General features: G+C 33.3%; 1 protein-coding gene across 1 annotated transcript in view; it reads left to right on the top strand.

Moving 5' to 3' along the window:
• The window catches only part of LOC118187118 (uncharacterized), a 271,397-nt gene extending 268,782 nt beyond the window's left edge, over positions 1-2,615 (top strand). The window contains exon 5 of the mRNA XM_085812565.1: positions 2,536-2,615. The gene's annotated coding sequence lies outside the window, so the exon portion shown is untranslated. The remainder of the gene's footprint in view (positions 1-2,535) is intronic.
• Positions 2,616-22,819: the final 20,204 nt, after the last annotated feature.

The following is a 22,819-nucleotide window of genomic DNA, read 5'->3' as shown; positions in this document are numbered from 1 at the left end:
GCTGTCTGCCGCCTGTTTCTTCTGGCCTGTAAGCCAATATAGCGGTCATCTGCGGGTGTGGTTCCTCGTGGACGACCACTACTAAACCCCCGGATAGCTGTTCCTGTAGTTTGAAATTGTCTCCAAAGTCGTGAAACGATGCTGTGAGCAATTCCGAACTCTGCAGCCACGCTTGTCGCACTGCGGCCTACCTCGAACTTCCCAATGATTCGACCTCGGGTAAAAGCATCCAGATGTCGTCTAACAGATTGATTATTCGCCATTTCTCGCTGAGGCAGCAACTCGGTGTGATTTTAACTGCTATACGGCGTGCAATCTCTTTGCCAGAAATACTGATCTTACACCGACAACATGCTTTATACTACTCAGACACTCCCCCATTACGTCTACCTGCGTATCTGCGCATGTGCTACCGTACATCACCTTACTTAATCTCCTGATGGGTCTTTCTGTCCGCTTTGCCTCTTCGTTCAGCTGACATGCTAATTTTTCGACTTCGTCCTTAATTTTTGCACACCAGTGTAGATAATCATTGGTGTATTGGGAAGTGCGTAAAATTAATGAGCTACATCATTTTTATCTCCAACTGTCAATTAAAATACATTCAATCTGCGAAATGAATAACCTATTTAAGTAATTAAATACTTTATTTAATGGTAAATATGAAAATGTTGTACTATTTTCTAACATTTTATAAGTGATAGGTAAATAGGTAAATTTTATAGGTTATAATTCAAAACGTTTTCGAAAAATTTATAAAATTTATTTAAAAATACAAATTTAGAAAAAGTCATAAAAATGGGCTTGGAATGAACCTAAATTTCAAAATGTGAAAGAAAGAATCAAATAAGTTTAAATAAAAAAGATATATTAATAAATATGTACCGAATTCAATGCACATGCGGGAGCTGAAGTTTTGAGAGCTAATTTTTTAAAACCTTTTCGTGCCATTTTTTACAAAACTTAACAGTTTGGCTTAATTTGATTCGTAGAATTGAAACATGGGAAAAAATTCGCATCTCATTTCAGAAAAGGTCCGATTTTGTGTCAAAATACCTATATTAGAACAATGCTATATATACATCTAATACATATCCTAAGTCGCGCTTTCGAGACATGAAAAGCGTAAGTTGAACTTCGTCAATCGGCAAAGTAGAACGGGAGATATAGAACTGTGTCCCCTTTTTTTATTTTCCCCGCACTGTACCTTGTTGTTGAGTGATATAATATGGGTTGTAGGGTATAAAGTGGATGTGTAATGTCATATACGGCCTTATTACAATACACATTCACTTCTCCTTGTTTTGGGGGACTGCCGATGATTGCGAAAAGCCCACTTTGACCTTTTTGTTTTGTTCCGCTGCTTGATCACACCTGAAAGTTTCGTGATAATTACGGAAGAGAAATGGTAGTTTGCTTTATGAGGAAAATTACTTTTAACGAATTGTATAAAAAATAATTACCACGATTTATTCATGATTTGAAAAAGAATACATTTCGCTATTGGTATGATACCCATTAGGTATCTAAATCTTCCTCACAGTACTGTTGTGTAAGTATTATTAATAAGAGGTATTTAAACCATAAATGTTTGGTAACTGACGTAGTCTTTAAAAGACAATACACTGGTACTTAATTCTTTAAGTAAAAAGTCTATACTTTTGTGCTATTAGCTTTTATTTATTTCGCCTTCCCGTGTAAATCAAACAGAAATGCGAGATTTAATTTGTTAAGGCGGCTCATACACCTTACACAACTTTTGATCTTCGAATTTTGTGACTGTTGCAAGAATTGGGATATTTTATTTATTTTAAAAGCACTTACTTCCAACCTTTTACAGCTGACTGCATAATATAGCTGCTTTGGAAACTAGTAACCAGAAAGTTTGTGTTGCCACAAATATTTTTGTAATTTAATCCGCATTGTGACAAAATTTTCCGTCATGTTTCCATGTTTCGCCCATGATATTTTAAAAATGGCTAATGGTACGTACTTGAAATTCGATGGAATTCTTTATATGGGCACTATTTTCTAACTGAACCAAAAATCTGATGAATATTTTAATATTAAAAACTTTTATGAACGAAAACATTACAGATATTTTTAATAAATAATATTTGATAAACTCAACTCCAAATAGAATAAATATTTAACATGAAAGTCTTAGAATTTTGGGTTCACAGTAGTTTCCAAATGTTATAAAAGCTATATATTAAATATGGAATTAAATTACGCAACAGAATGTTTCAAACTGCGTGTGCAAGGTGGAAACACGACGAAAAATTTTGTCACAGAGCGGATTAAATTATAAAATTATTTGTGGCAACACAAACTTTCTGATGACTATTTCAGAAAGAAGCTTTATTATGTAGTCAGCTGTAAAATGTTGGAAGTAATTGCTTTTAAAATAAATAAGTTATCCCAATTCTTGCAACAGTCACCTATTCGAGGATCTTATGGGTTTTAACTGACTGTCTGAAATAACAGGGCCTTTTAATTATTGATGTATTCTCACACCACTGTAATGTTTTACAGATCCTGAAGATTCCTTTTCGCCCGATTGGATACCTGAACAAACAGACAAGAGACTATCGGAATTCCTTGGTGGACCAGGCAAAAGAGTTTCCGAATTCCTTGGAGGACCTGGGAAGAGAGTATCTGAATTTCTCGGAGGACCTGGGAAACGAGTTTCCGAATTTCTCGGAGGACCTGGGAAAAGAATTTCCGAATTTCTCGGTGGACCTGGTAAAAGGCTTTCCGAATTCCTCGGTGGTCCAGGAAAGAGGCATGGAACAGGAAATTTTATGCACGGTACTTTTTCGAAAAGAGTGTCTGAATTCCTGGGCGGTCCTGGAAAAAGATCCGATTACGACTTCCAAGAGAATTCCGATAGAAGATAGATGTTAAAAGCTATTATTTTAACCGAAATTGTTTTAATACCATATTTAGGACAACTATGTTGTTTAGAGTCAGTAGCGAATGGGCAGTTTCAGGATTTGTCGTGCCACGGAAAGAATCTCCTCCATTATTGTACCAGAAATAAATCGTAATTCCTATTCACCTGCAGAATAATAAAATGTAAAATATGTTGAACCACAAAAGCCCCTTCGGTGTCTGTTTTTTGCTGGAATATTCGATATGATAAAAATGTTACCTCGATAAGGAAATATTTTGAAATCGCTACGAACTAAACCAGATATATGTTTGATTATTTGAATAAAGGATTTCGTCAACAATATTTTTGCTCTTTTCGTTCCTTTCCTTAAATAATGGAATCTCTCTTCATGTTAAGGGCGATCCAACACAAGAACCGGATTTAAGATGCTCAATAAAATACTTTATTTTTAGAAATTTGAAAACATTTTTGCATAAATAGATATGGTACATCTTAATTTTTTAAAAGTTGTTTCAATTTTGAAGCCCTTTTTTATAAATTACTGCTTCCACTTACAAATCTCTACCAGAATGAGTTTTTAGAATAACGTTGAATACAAATGAGTAAGCAGAAGTATTTAAGAAAGGTTCAACTTCGATAGTGAGTGCTAGGAATCCTGAGCAGCTCGTGTTTACTTTCGGGCTAAGTCAATTTTCAAGCTGTAATGCTCGGCCGCATTGATATTCGCAGGTCAGTTTAATTTAAGAGCGATATACATTAAATAATTGTGTTTATCTTCGGCTAAGTCTTGTCCAAGTTAATTATAGTTTAGTTTCTCAGTTCTTATTCTGAGATAATGCCAGAGCAGAGACCGACCTTTATTCCTATTTGAGTGAATAAAATGGTATTTTAACAATTCGCGAGTCTACGTTTTAGTTCTTCTGGAAACAGCGGTAAGTCTCTACAAAGTTATACAAGGCTCCTCGACGTTTAACTTACACAAAAAGGAGTTTACTACATATATAACAGAAAAATGTTCCGATTTAAGAAAGAAAACTAACATTCTCCACAACTTGCTCTCTAGACAAAAGGCGTTAGGAAACCTACACATATAACAGATAAATGCTCCGCTTTAAAAAAGAAAACTAATATTCTCCACAATTTGCTCTACAGACAAAAGGAGTTAGGAAACCTACACATATTACAGATAAATACTCCGATCTAAGGAAGAAAACTTACATTCTCCACAACGTGCTCCCCAGACAAAAGGAGTTAAGAATCCTACACATATTACAGATAAATGCTCCGATCTAAGAAAACTAATATTCTCCACAACTTGCTCTACAGGCAAAGGGAGTTAAAAACCATACACATACTACAGATAAATGCTAGGATCTAAGAAAAAGAACTAATATTCTCCACAACTTCCTCTCTAGACAGAAGGAATTAAAAACCCTACACATATTACAGATAAATGCTCCGATCTAAGAAAGAAAACTAATATTCTCCACAACTTGGCCTACAAACAAAAGGTGTTAAGAACCCTACACATAGTACAGATAAATGCTCCGATCTAAGAAATAAAACTAATATTCTCCACAACTTGGTCTACAGACAAAAGGAGTTAAGAACCCTACACATAGTACAGATAAATGCTCCGATCTAAGAAAGAAAACTAATATTCTCCACAACTTGCTCTCCAAACAAAAGGAATTAAGAACCCTACACATATTACAGATCAATGCTCCGATCTAAGAAAGAAAACTAATATTCTCCACAACTTGGTCTACACACAAAAGGAGTTAAGAATCCTACACATATTACAGATAAATGCACCGATCTGAGAAGGAAAACTAATATTTACCACAACTTGCTCTCCAGACAAAAGAGTTAAGACCCCCTACACATATTACAGATAAATGCTCCGATCTATAAAAGAAAACTAATATTCTCCACAACTTGCTCTCCAGACAAAAGAGTTAAGACCCCTACACATATTACAGATAAATGTTCCGATCTATAAAAGAAAACTAATATTCTCCACAACTTGCTCTCCAGACAAAAGGAATTAAGAACCCTACACATATTACAGATAAATCTCCGATCTAAGAAAAAAACTAATATTCTCCACAACTTGCTCTCCAGACAAAAGGAATTAAGAACCCTACACATATTACAGATAAATCTCCGATCTAAGAAAGAAAACTAATATTCTCCACAACTTGCTCTCCAGACAAAAGAGTTAAGAACCCTACACATATTACAGATAAATGCTCGGATCTAAGAAAGAAAACTAACATTCTCCACGACTTGCTCTCCAGACAAAAGGAGTTAAGAACCCTATACATAGTACAGATAAATGCTCCGATCTAAGAAAGAAAACTAATATTCTCCACAACTTGGTCTACAGACAAAAGGAGTTAAGAACCCTACACATATTACAGATAAATGCTCCGATCTAAGAAAGAAAACTAATATTCTCCACAACTTGGTCTACAGACAAAAGGAGTTAAGAACCCTACACATAGTACAGATAAATGCTCCGATCTAAGAAAGAAAACTAATATTCTCCACAACTTGGTCTACAGACAAAAGGAGTTAAGAACCCTACACATATTACAGATAAATGCTCCGATCTGAGAAAGAAAACTAATATTCTCCACAACTTGGTCTACAGACAAAAGGAGTTAAGAACCCTACACATATTACAGATAAATGCTCCGATCTGAGAAAACTAATATTCTCCACAACTTGCTCTACAGGCAAAGGGAGTTAAAAACCATACACATACTACAGATAAATGCTCCGATCTAAGAAAAAGAACTAATATTCTCCACAACTTCCTCTCCAGACAGAAGGAATTAGGAACCCTATACATATTACAGATAAATGCTCCGATCTAAGAAAAAAAAAAGTAATATTCTCCACAACTTCCTCTCCAGACAGAAGGAATTAAAAACCCTACACATATTTCAGATAAATGCTCCGATCTAAGAAAGAAAACTAATATTCTCCACAACTTGGTCTACAGACAAAAGGAGTTAAGAACCCTACACATAGTACAGATAAATGCTCCGATCTAAGAAAGAAAACTAATATTCTCCACATTTGGTCTACAGACAAAAGGAGTTAAGAACCCTAAACATAGTACAGATAAATGCTCCGATCTAAGAAAGAAAACTAATATTCTCCACAACTTGCTCTCCAGACAAAAGGAATTAGGAACCTGTGACGTCGTGGATGCTTCAGTGGGAACGGAATCAACACTGGTATTGGTGATGAATCACTTTAATTACACAACATAACACAGATACAACATTTAATTAATACATTTAGAAAAACTTGAGTACATATCCGAGTTGGTGACACGATCAGAGACGTTAACGAAGATAGCACTCGTCATCACTGGACAAATTTAGTCTCCACACCTCAGCTCGCTGGCGGAGCTTCCCAAACTCTTTCTGACAGGCGTCTCAACAGAAGTCTCATCTCTTTACGCATGCGTAATTCTCAATTAAATTGTTACCATTCACAGTTCTTTAAATAAGGTTTTAAAATGAATTATAGTCCTCGTAGTGTGAGGAGTCTCTCTATTCGAGAGCATCATAGGTCTTTCTAGTAGAGTTCAGGAGCGTTCTTTACAAACCCTACACATATTACAGATAAATGCTCCGATCTAAGAAAAAATCTATTATTCTCCAAAACTTCCTCTCCAGACAGAAGGAGTTAAGAACCCTTCACATATTACAGATAAATGCTCCGATCTAAGAAAGAAAACTAATATTCTCCACAACTTGCTCTCCAGACACAAGAGTTAAGAACCCTACTCGTATTACAGATAAATGCTCCGATCTAAGAAAGAAGACTAATATTCTCCACAACTTGCTCTCCAGACAAAAGGAATTAAGACCCCTACACATATTACAGATAAATGCTCCGATCTAAGAAAGAAAACTAATATTCTCCACAACTTGCTCTCCAGACAAAAGGAATTAAGACCCCTACACATATTACATATAAATGCTCCGATCTAAGAAAGAAAACTAATATTCTCCACAACTTGCTCTCCAGACAAAAGAGTTAAGAACCCTACTCGCATTACAGATAAATGCTCCGATCTAAGAAAGTAAACTAATATTCTCCACAACTTGCTCTCCAGACAAAAGGAGTTTGGAACCCTACACATATTACAGATAAATCTCCGATCTAAGAAAAAAACTAATATTCTCCACAACTTGCTCTCCAGACAAAAGGAATTAAGAACCCTACACATATTACATATAAATGCTCCGATCTAAGAAAGAAAACTAATATTCTCCACAACTTGCTCTCCAGACAAAAGAGTTAAGAACCCTACTCGCATTACAGATAAATGCTCCGATCTAAGAAAGTAAACTAATATTCTCCACAACTTGCTCTCCAGACAAAAGGAGTTTGGAACCCTACACATATTACAGATAAATCTCCGATCTAAGAAAAAAACTAATATTCTCCACAACTTGCTCTCCAGACAAAAGGAATTAAGAACCCTACACATATTACAGATAAATCTCCGATCTAAGAAAAAAACTAATATTCTCCACAACTTGCTCTCCATACAAAAGGAGTTTGGAACCCTACACATATTACAGATAAATCTCCGATCTAAAAAAAAACTAATATTCTCCACAATTTGCTCTCCAGACAAAAGGAATTAAGAACCCTACTCGTATTACAGATAAATGCTCCGATCTAAGAAAGAAAACTAATATTCTCCACAACTTGCTCTCCAGACAAAAGGAATTAAGACCCCTACACATATTACATATAAATGCTCCGATCTAAGAAAGAAAACTAATATTCTCCACAACTTGCTCTCCAGACAAAAGAGTTAAGAACCCTACTCGCATTACAGATAAATGCTCCGATCTAAGAAAGTAAACTAATATTCTCCACAACCCTCTCTCCAGACAAAAGGAGTTTGGAACCCTACACATATTACAGATAAATCTCCGATCTAAGAAAAAAACTAATATTCTCCACAACTTGCTCTCCAGACAAAAGGAATTAAGAACCCTACACATATTACAGATAAATGCTCCGATCTAAGAAAGGAAACTAATATTCTCCACAACTTGGTCTCCAGACAAAAGGATTTGGGAACCCTACACATATTACAGATGGATGTTCCGATCTGAGAAGGAAAATTAATATTCTTCACAACTTGCTCTGCAGCATTGCATTATGAATCACTTTTCTACATATTCTCCATTGCGGATGGCAAATGATAAGTTCTTTCTTATTAATCTTTCTAGGATTATAAGTGAAGATAGATGTTTTGGGAATTTCAGTAACAATATAACATACAAGTACCAATGTTTTCAGCAGACCGACTGCATCGAGAAAGTCATTATTGTCGAACATGAATCTTTTAACTTCTTTATCAATCTGCCAATGCTATTTCATTAAGAACACTTTCGTAACCAAAGACTTGAGTTTTTGTACTTCTTTACGTAACGCTGCTATGCAAAAATAATTTCCATTTTCTAAATTTTGGTAGTACACAATAAATTAAGTGCTTTTGTTGCAACATCCTACACCACAGTAAGTTTCTATGTCTAAACAAATACTTAAACTATAAGATTGTAACTCACAGCCTACTGTAACAACTTTAAATAATATTAAAATCTTGTAGTTTAAACAATTTAAATAGATGAACATTAAGGTATTTGTGTATGGCAATATTTGAAACCAGACTCTATTGCCACGTGCGACTCTCGCACGAAGAATGTAATTTATTTTTAAATGTTAGAATATGTTTTTTTTTTTTTTTTTTTTTTTTTTTTTTTTTTTTTTTCTTATTTGTATGTCGCCATTTTTTTTAGTGTTAAATAAAAGTTATTGCTGTGTTCCATCATTGGAGTTGCTTCATTTCGCCAAAGAAGTGTTACACTACACTACTTCAGTGCTTAATGAATTTTCACTCAAACAATACTTTTCTAATAACTGGAAAGAAGCACGGAAGTTAAAATTTAGCTAAAACTATTATCAATTTCCATTGCTCGAACAATTAAAAATCTGATGTGTACACCACATTATTTCCTCGTACGGAATATTAAAGTATACGCATTTTTTCTTGCATTTCAAGTAAACTTATAGTATTGAATTAAATCTACTTCGTCGACAGCGCATAAACCACAATAGAATAATATGAATTCTTTAAAATGCACTCTATTTGTTTACCATAGTGACACTGTGACGCTAGGTTCACTTAACAGTATTATATTTCGTTTATATTATAACTCAGAATGCACAAAATTTGAATCATTTAAAGAATTATCCAATCGTTGCCACATGTTCTATTCAAGTACTATAACAAAGCTAGAATGATGTATAAAAGAAATTAAGCAAAAAAAAAAAAAAAAAAAAAAAAAACACTTTTTCACAGACGATCCAGTATTTCTCATTCAATTAATTCAGTTCTCACTTCGCGACAAGTAAAATATACATAAAAATTCAAAATATCTGTATTGAAAATTACGAAGTAAATCTTAAACACTTATTTCCTCGAAAAAATTCCAGAAAGGATTAAGCATGATTTAATTCACAATAATAAATGAAGGCGTTATCTTTGTTGTTGCGAAGCATAGTTAGTCTCTGTAGATTGGCAACAAATCTACTATTCTGCTGTTTCAAATATAAACAAATATGTCCGCCTGTTATTTAAAACTTAACCGCACTTAAACAGCTTTTAAATTGTTCATAATTGTACAAATATTGCTTCCAGATTTACGAAAGGTATAAAACCCTTAACCGGAAGATAAGAACAACATAATTCAATCATTTCTAAAGCAAAAAATGCACAATTTACAAACATAGTAAATAAACTGAGAAAAAGTAAAGAAAAAGAGTAAAGAAAAACTGAGGTCACTGAGCCGAGTATCAGAGTCAATATATATATATATATATATATTTATATACGTTTGGTGCGGCCGATTGCAACCAAAATACGAGGTGTACATCTACATGTTATAGCAGTCCTATATACAAACTTTCAACGTTCTGAGGCTACTCGCTTTTGAGTTATGCGAAATAGGTACGTACGTACATACGTTTGTACAGACGCCACGAAAAATTCTCTTCAGAATTCATTTTAAAGCAGTTTTATAAATTTTTTTTGGAGGAAACGAGTCTTTTATTCTGTCCTTACGTACAGATGTCACGCAAAAACATCGTTAATTGCATTCGGTAGCGGTCAAAATGGATATTTTCGTTGAAATATGCTGCCTGAAAGTTTTCGTGGTTACAATACTTCCTTTTTACTTCGTACAAGGAAATAAAAAAGAAAACACTTTGCAATTCAAACAACAGACATAAAAACTCAGAAACACAATGCATTTAAAAGTAATAAGCAAAGATTAAGTAGCCAGTTCATCCACTTAAATTTCAATCAATTAACTGTCTAAGCCTCTTTTAACAAATTAACTACTGTTTTCTTAATTGGTAATCACTTAAATGACTTATCCACTTAAATTAGTTCATTCTGCATGTTAATTCTTAAATGCACGATTTTTATTTTTTTTAATTTAATTCAAAATGCATTAGAATTGATATCAAATAAAACAGGTAAAATTCTAAAAAAAAATTTTAACTAAGTTTTTATTCCATTTTTTGAAAAAATAATATTGTTGTCAAATGGCTACATTATGAAAAATCAAGTATGGTAGGCAATGTATAATAACAATTGTATGTAATAATGCATACCTTATAAACTTGTTCAAACAATTTTAAAACTTTGAATACCTCAAAATAACAACAAACACAAAATCAAAAATTCGTAATTGCAAATGATGTCCACACCTTACACATCGACTTACAATAATGACTGGTATTTAATCCTGCGAACCTTAAAGGTATATGCAGGGCTTATTGAAACTACTAATTGATTTAAAATCAACCACCATACTGTACTCGTTACTGGCCGGAAGATCCATTAACCTCGCCAACAAACTAAAATACTTTATTAATGAAACAACTTGTTACAACCAAAAATATAATAATATATAATTTTTAATCAAATTAAAATTAACATATTCCTAATTTAGGGAATAGAACACTTTTCCATATAATAGTACAACATATAACAAATGACATCCTTGTCGTAAAAAGATTATTTGTACAACAATGTATAATCTAATATAAGTTTTTAAAATACACAGAGACCTTCCAACAAAATGAATAACTTTTCAATTTGTTTTTAACATTTTTAAACATAAAAATTTACAATTGTCAATAATAATTCACAATCCAAAATTATTCACCATTTTTTTCTTTTTTCTTTTCCTTCCTTTTCTTTTTAAAAGAACATTACCCATAGTCAGTTCTTCTTATTATAAGATCCATTTGTCTTCTAAAACAGAAACAATTTTTATCTAAGCTTGAATGCTTACTTTCTACATCTAATTTATATTTATTGTTCGCTTGTACGCAATTAATGCATTCAGGTTCATTTTTGCATTCCCAATAATTGTGTCCTTTTTTCGAACATTTCCCACATACCAAATGTTTATCACATTTACTTTGAAAATGACCATACTCTTGACATTTAAAGCATCTTACAACATTTAGATATTCTTTTACTGTGATTCTATACCATTTCAAATTAATTTTATTTTGGTTCATAATCGGACCAGACTTATCTGGTTGAATATTTGCTACCCAATGTACTTTTTGATTTTTAGCTTTTATTTTGAACAAAAGTTCAATTCCGCCATTTTCAAATATTTGATTTTGTCTCTTAATTGCTTCCAAAATTTCACCTTTATCCAATTCTTCTTCCACATTATACAATATAATTTTAGGTTGTTTCTTTTTAGGAGCTTTTACTTGAATTTCATCTCTTAAAAGAGAATTCGTTTTTATTTCTCGTTCTAATGAAACAATATCTTCTTTTTTCGAACATTGTACAACCAATCCACCATTATTCACTTTTCTAACATTTTTAATACCAATCTTCAACTCAACTGGATCAATAATTTCTACCACTTTTGATTTAACTTCTTCAGAAGAAGTTTTCCTTTTTTACTTGGATACAATAGAACAACATGTTCTTCTATTTTCTTAGTTTTCCCTTTATTCTGATACGTTTTCTTATCACTTATTTTCTGCTGTTTTAAAACCTCAGCAAAAGATCTTTCATATTGTGGTTTCTTGTCCAATATTTCTAATTTTCCTTTTAAATTTTCGATCTCCAATGCTTGAGATACCAAATAACTAAACAACACTTCTTGTGTGTTAAAAACTTTCTTTCTTATTGCAATTGTAATTCTACTTGCGTCTTCCAAACAAGTCTCTAGCTCGCTAATTATAGTCCGAGCTTCTTCGATCAAATCACTTTGCACAACATTCTCTGTCTGAACTTTCTTATCCATTGTCAATCTCTTTTGGGGTTTGGATTTAGACCACCTCCCTTAGGAGGTGGAGCCCTCAGACCACGACAAGGTACCAAACCCCGGGAAGTGTTTCTATTGATTATCAAAATTTAAGTATAAAAATACTTTTCAATAATAAACGCTTTTCCAATTCAATCAAAATGAGCCAATAACTTCCCCTGAGGGGACAATAATGACTTACAATAATGACCGTTACACAGTTAGTGGTGCAACCACACTGAAACTTTCAAAACTATATATGCAAACAATATGTATTTAATTGATTACATTATGCAATAAGCTAAAATTTGTATTTTGATTTGATTTACATTCATTTAAGGGTTAAACGTGCGACTTTCTTCTACTTAAGAGCAACAGCGGCAGAGCGGTAATATTTCTGAACGCTGGTAGTTCAAAACCTGGAGAATGAGCTTGCCTAACGTGGGAGTTTATGTAATTTTCCCATGGAAATGAATAAGATTCCCGTGTAATATGAATAAGAGAAACTTTTCTCAAAAGCGCCCTCTACAAAGGCATCTCTCCCTTGAGACAGATAGCTCTAGTATACTTTGCTATATTCAAAATAAACCAAAATAATTTTCTGCATACAACAACAATTCAAATATGGCAAACATAACCAAAAGAACATGCTGAACAACATATTTTAAAGAAACTATTAAAAAGCAACAAGAATCAGCGTAACGAAGGTAAATTTAAAAGGATTTACGGTTAAATAAATTTGTTTTGTTATTGATGTTCTTTCTTTTATCTATTTCTTTAACTGCACTAGAGAAAATGATGACAAAGATACATGTGCTCTCGCGAGAATAATAGACCAGCAAGGTCTAGAAGGTTCCAGCTAAGTAATAAAAAAGCAACCGACGCCATCTATTGACCTAAATAGTAATGAAAAGCAATTCAGAAATATTCAAAAAAGAAATAAAGGTAAGTTAGTATTGAGGCCAGTATTCAAGAACCGAAAGATTCCTTTTAGTTAGACTCTCATAAAAAATGTTGTACTTATGGCCAGCTGTGTGTTTCCAAGTACTCAATAAATTTAATTTCCTTGGAAATGTAGAATCCAAACGAGCAGCAAAAGAGAGAAGGAGGATACTTAAGTATTATCCCGTCGACCATAAATGTTGGCTAGCATGGAATCGTGGAAGTTGGTGGAGGTATCGGCAAATTTGTGCGAGTCGTTTCATTGGGATTCTGAAGTAATTGACACATCTTCATCAATAAACAAACAACATTCATTCCGCTTCGTTTTTGAGATATGTAAAAAGGCTTTTGTTGAATTCTTCTGCATGTTTAGGCTCTAAAATTTTACCGGAAGCTTTGCTTAGAACGCCACGCACGGAAACATCCTTCAAAAAACTGTTATTGTCTTGTCGGCCATGTTCAGCTGACCACATCTTGTTTATTAATGCATACATTTTTGATGACATAATCTCATAACTTTGGAAATGATCCACTGCTTTCTATTTTGTAGAATTAAGGTCCCAGATTTTAATCACCTTTTTTTTTTTTTTTTTTTTTTTTTTTTTCAAAATGCAAGGGAAAGAATGCAGCAATAGCAGTTAATTGATATCCTTGTTCATAAAAACAAAAGGTGGCTTGTCAAAAACCAGTTGGTGTTATATGAAACGATCATCTGTTCTGTGTGCATTCAATCTATTGCCAACCTGTACGCACGAAAGTATATGTACAAACTAAACTCAGTGGCGCAATAGCCCTAGCGGGCAAGTAGCCCTAGGGGGGCCGAAATCTGCTTTCTTGACCGTGGGCCGCGGGGTGCGTAAGTATATGCCCTAAACAAGTGGTCAGCTTGTCACAGACCCCCCCAGCGCCCAAGCGAACTTGGTACTCAATTTATCGACCCAAGGGAGAGAAAGTAAGGGATGAGAGGCTGGGTCAACCTTGCCCAGCTCGGGGATCGAACCCAGACATGTGGTGCTGCAGCCCGATGCGCTAGCCACTGCGCCACCGGGCACTATATGTAGGCATTGTATATACAGGGTGGTTATAATTAAAGTTCCACTTTGAAACTGTCATAAAACGAAAACTACTGGACCACATAATTATCGAACTTGGTAATTTTTTAAAGGAGGTCATAGGAATTTATCATCCGCGGAAAAAAAAAATCAAAAACTCACCACCAGGAGAAAAAGGGCGCTGTATGCAATTTTGTTAAACGAAATAAGACACGAAGACATCGGTTTAAAATGTGTTAGTTTCTGAAAGGTTTTACAAAGCAGGTTCAATGTGGCGTCCACCACTTTCCGAAAGCAAGTTAAATCGTATTACTGCATCCTCAACATTAGCTCTCAGCATAGCAGGAGGAACGCTACGGACATGTCGATGTATCGCATCTTCCAGTTACGCCAAATTGTGTAGACTGTTTGCATAAGTCATTTGCTTCTTCCTGCCGTAAGCCAATTACAAGCCGTTGCGGTTTTGCCTCATCCCGCAAACAATTCCGTTTTAGAAACGATTAAAACCGTTTGAAACCGATATCTTCATGTCCTAGGGCCGAATTCAGGCTTCAGAAATCACAAATTAGCGATCTGTAAGAAAACGATTTCGAGATGCGCACACTTTTGCGAGTGATTTGCGATCTCACATTTTCTAATCGCTAATTTGTGGGTTTTACGGAAGAATTTCTTTGCCACACGGATGGCGCACTCGACTTTTATCGCCTTTAACCCCCCCCCCTAAATGGTAAATTTGTTTAGGTAAACGTTTCTTAAGGGTATACAACATGTTAAACCCGTGTAACAAAAGGTTAAGTTAGATTCCGATTCTTACCTCGCTTAACAATATTGCATACAGCACCATTTTACCCCTGGTGGTAAGTTTTTGAACTTTTTTCCCACGGGAAATAAATTCCCTTGAACTCCTTTATACGATTGATAAGTTTGATAACATTTAGTGCAGTATTTTTTCTTTTGACCATTTCAAAGTGGAATTCAAAATTCAAAGTGGTGTGGTGTATTTAATTATGGCAAAGCACACTAGGGCTATCTGCCTAAGGGGAGGGATGCCTTCGTGGAGGACTTTCTAAGGGAAACTGGCTTGTATACACGTTACACATGCGGAAAACCACAAAAACACCCATGCAGCCAGCCCGTTCGTGGGATTCGAACCTTGGACCAAACTACCAGTGTTCAGCGACCTTACCGCTCGGCCGCTGGTGGGCCAAAATTCAAAGTTATATTATAGTTTTGCCTGTCTGGATACGATCTAAGTTGCACATTTAGATTAATTAGATTTCTTCAATCCCAACACCAATCATAATCAGCTATGGACCGGGCCAAAATGTCACAAAATGATCGCCAAATCTGACGAGTTTTGGCGACTTTTCTCCAAAATTTATCAACCAAAAATGAATCGCCATAACTGTCACCAGCTTGACGATATCTGGTCAACAGTGTTAAATGGATTTGCCCTGTATTCTTGCTTTTCCGTTAAAGCTTCACCTTTTTAGATTTTCATGTTACATTAAACCTAATTAAAAAAAAAATATATATATATATATATATATATTAAAATAAAATCTGAAATGTTTCAGATTTTAAATTACGTCCAAAGGGGCGTTTTTTTAACGTTTTGTGTGTTACCTTTATTTATTAAATATCATGCTCTTTGCACTTAAACCATAAAATTTAGTTCAATAGCAGTGTCGCAAAATAATTTTAAAATGAGCATATCTTTAGAATTTCCGATACACAGTTCGACGCGCTGGAGATAAAAAGGTTTTTTCCTCCCATAGAGTGTTGCCATTGCTCACTTTTAAATCGTTGAGGTTTGTTTCTCAAAAATTCGTTAAAGTTTTATAAAATATGAAATCGATAATAAATCAAATTCCAAATTTCTAATTTGGGATTTCAAATGCCCATATTCGCAGTAGGATTACGTCATTCAAAATTGGATGGCTCTAGATACCGTTGTTTTATCACAATGCGAGAAATATACATACATTATGCAGATTTTTCATTATTTAATTTCTTCAAATATAATGCAGGACTCTAACATTTTGTGGCAACAGTTTGAAAAGTGAACCGACATTTATTGGAGTCCGACGCAAAATGCCAAAATGAAAGTAATAGTCCTTTGGGACTCAAATCCCTTTGGACTAAAAAAAAGAATTTTACATATAATTTCATTAAAATTATTCCTATATGTACAGAATTCGTAATGATATGATAATTCTGAAATTTATTTCCTCTTCGATTTTGATATCCCTTTTCTCCCTATATTTGATATCCCTTCTCCCTACCCTAAATTCGTCGTTTTGGTGAAAATTTTCGAAAATTTTTTTATTTATTCATTTTATAGGCCATATATTTAGGTTTCCAAAAATGCTTTATTTTTGTGTTTACGATAAATAGAAGCAATGTTACAGTATAAAAAGTAAAGCGGAAGTGAATTTTTGGATGCCGGAAGTTGGCATTTAAATGGTTCTAAAAATGTAAACAATAAGTTTAAACAACTATTTTCTAATTATTAACCAACATAAAAGCTGTAAAAACAACACATCTTTCACTGTGTGACACTTTGCTGATAAAATGCCTACATGGGAAGACTCAAAACAATAATGAGTATTTTAATAACCTTTTGAGGTGTATTTTACCTAAAGAAACTTTTGTCCAACTGAAAACATTGCTTTTAGGTGCAGATATTGCTGTATTATTGTTTAATTCAAGATATTTAGGACTTTTACCTATTTTCAGGTATATAGAAATAGAAATTAATCCCATTATGCTTGAAAGCTACGTACATGGGAATAGAAAAACAGCGAATTCAGAAATAGAAACGCCAATCAAAAACATCTACAAGCAGCAAACTTAACCAGTAAAATGCTAAAAGAAAAGTCAAAATTAGTTAAGAATGAAGTAAAAGAGGGCCTAACATACAAATACGGCGAGATTTAAAGGTCTAAAGTGACTACAAAATTTTTGGTGCTGTATTAAAATCTTTAAATGCATTTTCTGAGAAATCGTGTTTATCGTTACTTTTGATTGCGATTATATTAATTTCTCAAAATGTATTTAGAATATTGAAATGAAATTTTGCCAAAATGTTTTATTCATCTTTATCTGTGTTCTGTAGCAAAATCTGATCTCTTTGTATTTATTTATTGATTTTATTGACAGTATTTAAAAGAAAAGAGGATTCTTTTTTTTGTTTAAATTTTGAGTTTTTGAACCAAGTTTTGAATATTTCAAAAAATTTTATAAGTACTGCAAATCTTTTTCTACAGAACACAGGTAAGTATGTTAATTATATACTGTGTAAAGATTAAGGAAGAATCTTCATTAGAATTTATTTTAGGAGATCTGGCGTAAATGAAAATTTTCACTAAAATTTTACTAAATATTGTCTATATTTGAAAAATTAATGGAACGTTCTATAAAATTCCATTTAAATTCATAGTTTTATATCCCATCTTACTTGATTGCGATTATATTAATTTCTCAAAATGTATTTAGAATATTGAAATGAAATTTTGCCAAAATGTTTTATTCATCTTTATCTGTGTTCTGTAGCAAAATCTGACCTCTTTGTATTTATTTATTGATTTTATTGACAGTATTTTAAAGAAAAGAGGATTTTTTTTTTGTTTAAGTTTTGAGTTTTTCAAAAAATTTTATAAGTACTGCAAATCTTTTGCTACGGAACACAGGTAAGTATGTTAATTATATACTGTGTAAAGATTAATGAAGTATATTCATTAGAATTTATTTCACGAGATCTGGCGTAAATGAAAATTTTCACTAAAATTTTACTAAATATTGTCTATATTTGAAAAATTAATGGAACGTTCTATAAAATTCCATTTAAATTCATAGTTTTATATCCCATCTTACTTGATTGCGATTATATTAATTTCTCAAAATGTATTTAGAATATTGAAATGAAATTTTGCCAAAATGTTTTATTCATCTTTATCTGTGTTCTGTAGCAAAATCTGACCTCTTTGTATTTATTTATTGATTTTATTGACAGTATTTGAAAGAAAAGAGGATTTTTTTTTGTTTAAATTTTGAGTTTTTCAAAAAATTTTATAAGTACTGCAAATCTTTTGCTACGGAACACAGGTAAGTATGTTAATTATATACTGTGTAAAGATTAATGAAGTATATTCATTAGAATTTATTTTACGAGATCTGGCGCAAATGAAAATTTTCACTAAAAGTTCACTAAATATTGTCTATATTTGAAAAATTAATAAAACGTTCTATAAAATTCCATTTAAATTCACAGTTTTATATCACATCGTACTCAAAAACATGTGTGTTTAGTTAAAATTTTATGTATTTAAAAAAAGGGCTCCGTATGTAGGCACATACCCTAATACTCTTTCTGAAATTTCCTCAGATCTCCAATGGTGAGAACATATCCTGTCAGCCTCGGGGTATATCCCGTAAGCAATGCCTGCATTGGTGTAGCCCTCAAAATATTTTAAGGCGTCTATTTACTTTTAGGCTAATGAGATATGTATTGATTCTGCACCAGTCGCTGCTACAAACGACTGGAAGTTTTACTTGTTCATTTATTAGGGATCCTTTCAATGAAAATCCTAATAGGAAGATAAATTTGAGAACACAGGGAAGATAAATTTGAGGGTAAATTGTCCGAAGGGCTTAAGCGGAATGCGATGTTCATCCCCAAACGCAAAAGAGATCCTTTGTCTTGAAATGAGGGACATCTGAATTGTAAAACATCCACTTAGAATGCAGTGATTAGGCTGATTTTTATAGCCGTAAGCCGCCATTTTGAAAGTTTACGCAGTTAGAAGGATAAAGCTGAAGTTTCAACTACAACAACAAACTCAATCTTTCAAATGTGTTTCCCGAGCAAAGAATTTTCATAATTCTTAAAACAATGCTAAGTAATTATAAATGTTGGCGAAAAATATGATTCGGTGATTCATAATTTTCGTCCCGAATTACAAGAAGCCTTGTCAATACTTATTAGTATTCAAATTTCTGGAAATGTTTGGATGTAATTAAGTTGCTTGAAGCCATTTCTCCTTGCCTTTCGTCTTTTGTCGATTCACCATACCATGTCATATCCTTAACTTTTATGTTCATTATTACAAACTTAAATTTTCAGATACGAAAACTCAGCAAAACAAAATCTCACATCAAAGTTTAAGAATACTTTTCTTAAAAAAGTTTTTTTTAAAGAATAAGCTTTTATTTAAAACTCACGATATAATTACTGAACTAAATGGAGCAAAATAATTTATTATGGACTTTAGTGGCAGCAGTAGATTAAGGGGACTCATACATCTTAAAACCCATAAGATCTTCGAATAAGTGACTGTTGCAAGAATTAGGATAACTTATTTATTTTAAAAGCAATTACTTCCAACTTTTTACAGCTGACTACATAATACAGCCGTTTTATGAAATAGTAATCAGAAAGCTTTTGTTGCCACAAATATTTTTTATAATTTATTCGCTTTGTGACAAACCTTTTAGTCATGTTTCCACCTTGCGCGCACAGTTTAAAACATTCTGTTGCATAATTTAATTCCATATTTAATACATAGCTTTTATAACATTTGGAAACTTCTGTGAACCAAAAGTTCTAAGAATTTCATGTGAAATTTTTATTTTATTGGGAGTTGAGTTTATAAAATGTATTTTATTAAAAAAATCGGTACTTGCGTATTATCGCAACCAGGTTGGCGCTATTTGTAACTTTGAGTAAAAAAGTATGAATAGAAAGAAAATGTACATTTATTAATTACAGATAATTTTTAATACAGTTTTTTATATTATTTTGTTTTAAAATATAAAATAGCAATTAAACCCTTCCGGTTTCGAATTTGAATAAGTTGAACCCTACTTACGGCTTTAGACCCTACTTACGGCAACCCTACGTGTTATACGTAGTTTTGTAAAAAGAGCATGTGGAGATTCACAAAATTTTCCTGCATTTTCGTGCAAATTTTTGTAATTTATTAGCAATTAAACCCTTCCGGTTTCGAATTTGAATAAGTTGCAGAATTATTTTTTCGGCGGAAATCTTTTGGCTATTGCTTTTAGCGCTGATTGAAAACCGTATTCGCCATAACCATGTACACGTCGACTTATTTTTACTTAAAAAAACATCCCAGAATTGCACAAAAATGGCATTGCGCACACTCTTGACTTTATCCATGTACACTGCTATTTTCTCATAAATTACAAAAATTTGCACGAAAATGCAGGAAAATTTTGTGAATCTCCACATGCTCTTTTTACAAAACTACGTATAACACGTAGAGTTGCCGTAAGTAGGGTCACCAAATTTGGCAATATGCGAATTTTGGCCTGGTTGCGTTAATACGTAAGTACCAAAAAATCTGTAATGTTTCCGTGCATAAATTTTTTTAATATTAAAATGTTTATCAGATTCTTGGTTCAATTAGAAAATAGTCCCCATACAAGAAATGCCATCCAATTTCAAGTATGTACCATTAGCCATTTTTAAAATATGATGCGCGAAAAGTGAAGAAAAATTTTGTCACAAAGCGGATTAAATTACAAAGATATCTGTGGCAACACAAACCTTCTGGTTACTAGTTTCCAAAGCAGATATATTATGTAGGCAGCTGTAAAAAGTTGGAAGTAATTTTTTTTAAATAAATAAAATATTCCAATTCTTGCAACAGTCGCATATTCCGCATATTCGAAGGTCATAAGGGGTTTAAGGTGTATGAACCCCCTTAAAATATTATCGTTACAGAACTCACGTACAATTTTATATCCCGAATACTAAAATGGTTGGCGCCTAAATTACGAAGTCTGTTACAAAGGTATTCCAGTGTCCTCCAAACTAAAAAAGGGTTGCGGATGATGACTCCCCCCCCAGGATTTGGCGATTGTGTCCCCTAAAAAAATTCCCCCTTTAAAAGGGGGAGTATATAAGGTATTTCCCCCACCTTCTTGGCGTGCCTTCATGATATAGTGGTTCTGCACGCTGGGCTGGTTCCAGAGGTCCACGGTTCGAGTTCCCGGCGAAGGCGTTGTTAATTTTTCATCTTTCTTTCTCCAAAAAATACTTAATTTAATATCTCTACAATATAAGCCATTAATCTTTATAAATTTATCAAGAATGCTACGCGGCTATAATCAGCGAAATATGTACTCTAATTAATATCCTTATCTTCTGGAATACAATATATATTCTAGTTAAGAATCAGTGAAAATACATTTAGTAAATAAATCAGCAAAATATATTTTCTTGTTAATATCGTAACATTCTCGATTATAAATTGCAGTGATTCTTATAGGAAATACACTTACAGAGTCTCATCTTCTTTGGAAACATAAACTGAGACTCAAAGCTGAAACCTAAGCAAATTATCGCTATAATTATGATAAAATAACATGCCAAACAATTAATAATTTAGAAGCCAAACAACACAAATCAGCTTTGTATGTGCAAATTTTCACAGTAAAAAAACCTGTGAAAATTTGCCAATATAACACCGATTTGTATTGTTTGACTTCTAAATTAAATTATCGCTATGTTTAGTAAGAGGAAAAGAAAAATAAGAAGTGTGTGAAAGACCCTTTTATTGAATTCAGAAAGTTTAACCCTTCTTGTGCTTATAAAGACAGCCAACATTTATGACGTAACTCAAAAGGTGATAAATTCAATTTAAAACTAAGCTGATAAGGTGAAAGTGAACCGGAGAAAGGGGCTCCCACACCTAGCTGACCACAGGCCGCCTTAACACTATTAAAAACGCCTCAACCTCCAGAACCGACCATCCGAGGAGGCGTCACCTCCCTCGGTCAACTCAGGGGGACTTAAAATGCCACAAAGTCTGGAAAATGTAAATCACAAAGCTTAATAATCACAAGTCAAAGTAATCACAAGTCAAACACAGACAAGTGTTACCCAAGGGAAGCCCATCCCCCTATGACAACCTGCGATATCAAACCGTGTAGCATCTCCACAACCAAGGGGCAGACAAGACCGTACCAGTACATCCTCACAAAGCCTGCAGCTACCACTGAATAAACAATGGTTTTAGTCACTGTTAACCAGAGAACAGGGTCTCCATTACCTAGCTGACATGATGTCTGCCTTACACGGATTAAAGCCCCTGCCTCCAGAAGCTATTTATTATGACTAAGCAGAATACGTTTACAGTGGCATACAAGGCCTTCAAGAACACAAGAACATAAGTAACATAATCACAATAGACCCTAAAGAAAGCATGTTACAAGTAGTACCTATAGCATTCAAATAATAAACCGAATATACTTTCATAATTTGTACTGAAAATACGAAATACTTTCAAAACTGAGTCCAACTAATTTAAATAAAAACTATGGTACAAACAAAATATAATACATCCATTACTGTGTTATACACAATTAATATCAATAAGATTCACAATTTCAAGAAGAAACATTCAATTTAGAAAAAAAATGCATAAAGATAAACACCTTTATTTATAAAAAATATCATGTTCTTTGCACTTAAACCATAAAATTCAGTTCAAGAGCATATCGCAAAATAACGT

This window comes from Stegodyphus dumicola, chromosome 3 (assembly GCF_044657685.1).
Source record: "Stegodyphus dumicola isolate Sdum_Otavi_A_Nest chromosome 3, ASM4465768v1".
Taxonomy (NCBI): Eukaryota; Metazoa; Arthropoda; class Arachnida; order Araneae; family Eresidae; genus Stegodyphus; species Stegodyphus dumicola.
Note: the sequence above shows the minus strand (reverse complement) of the source record. Positions and strands in the feature narration are given on the sequence as shown.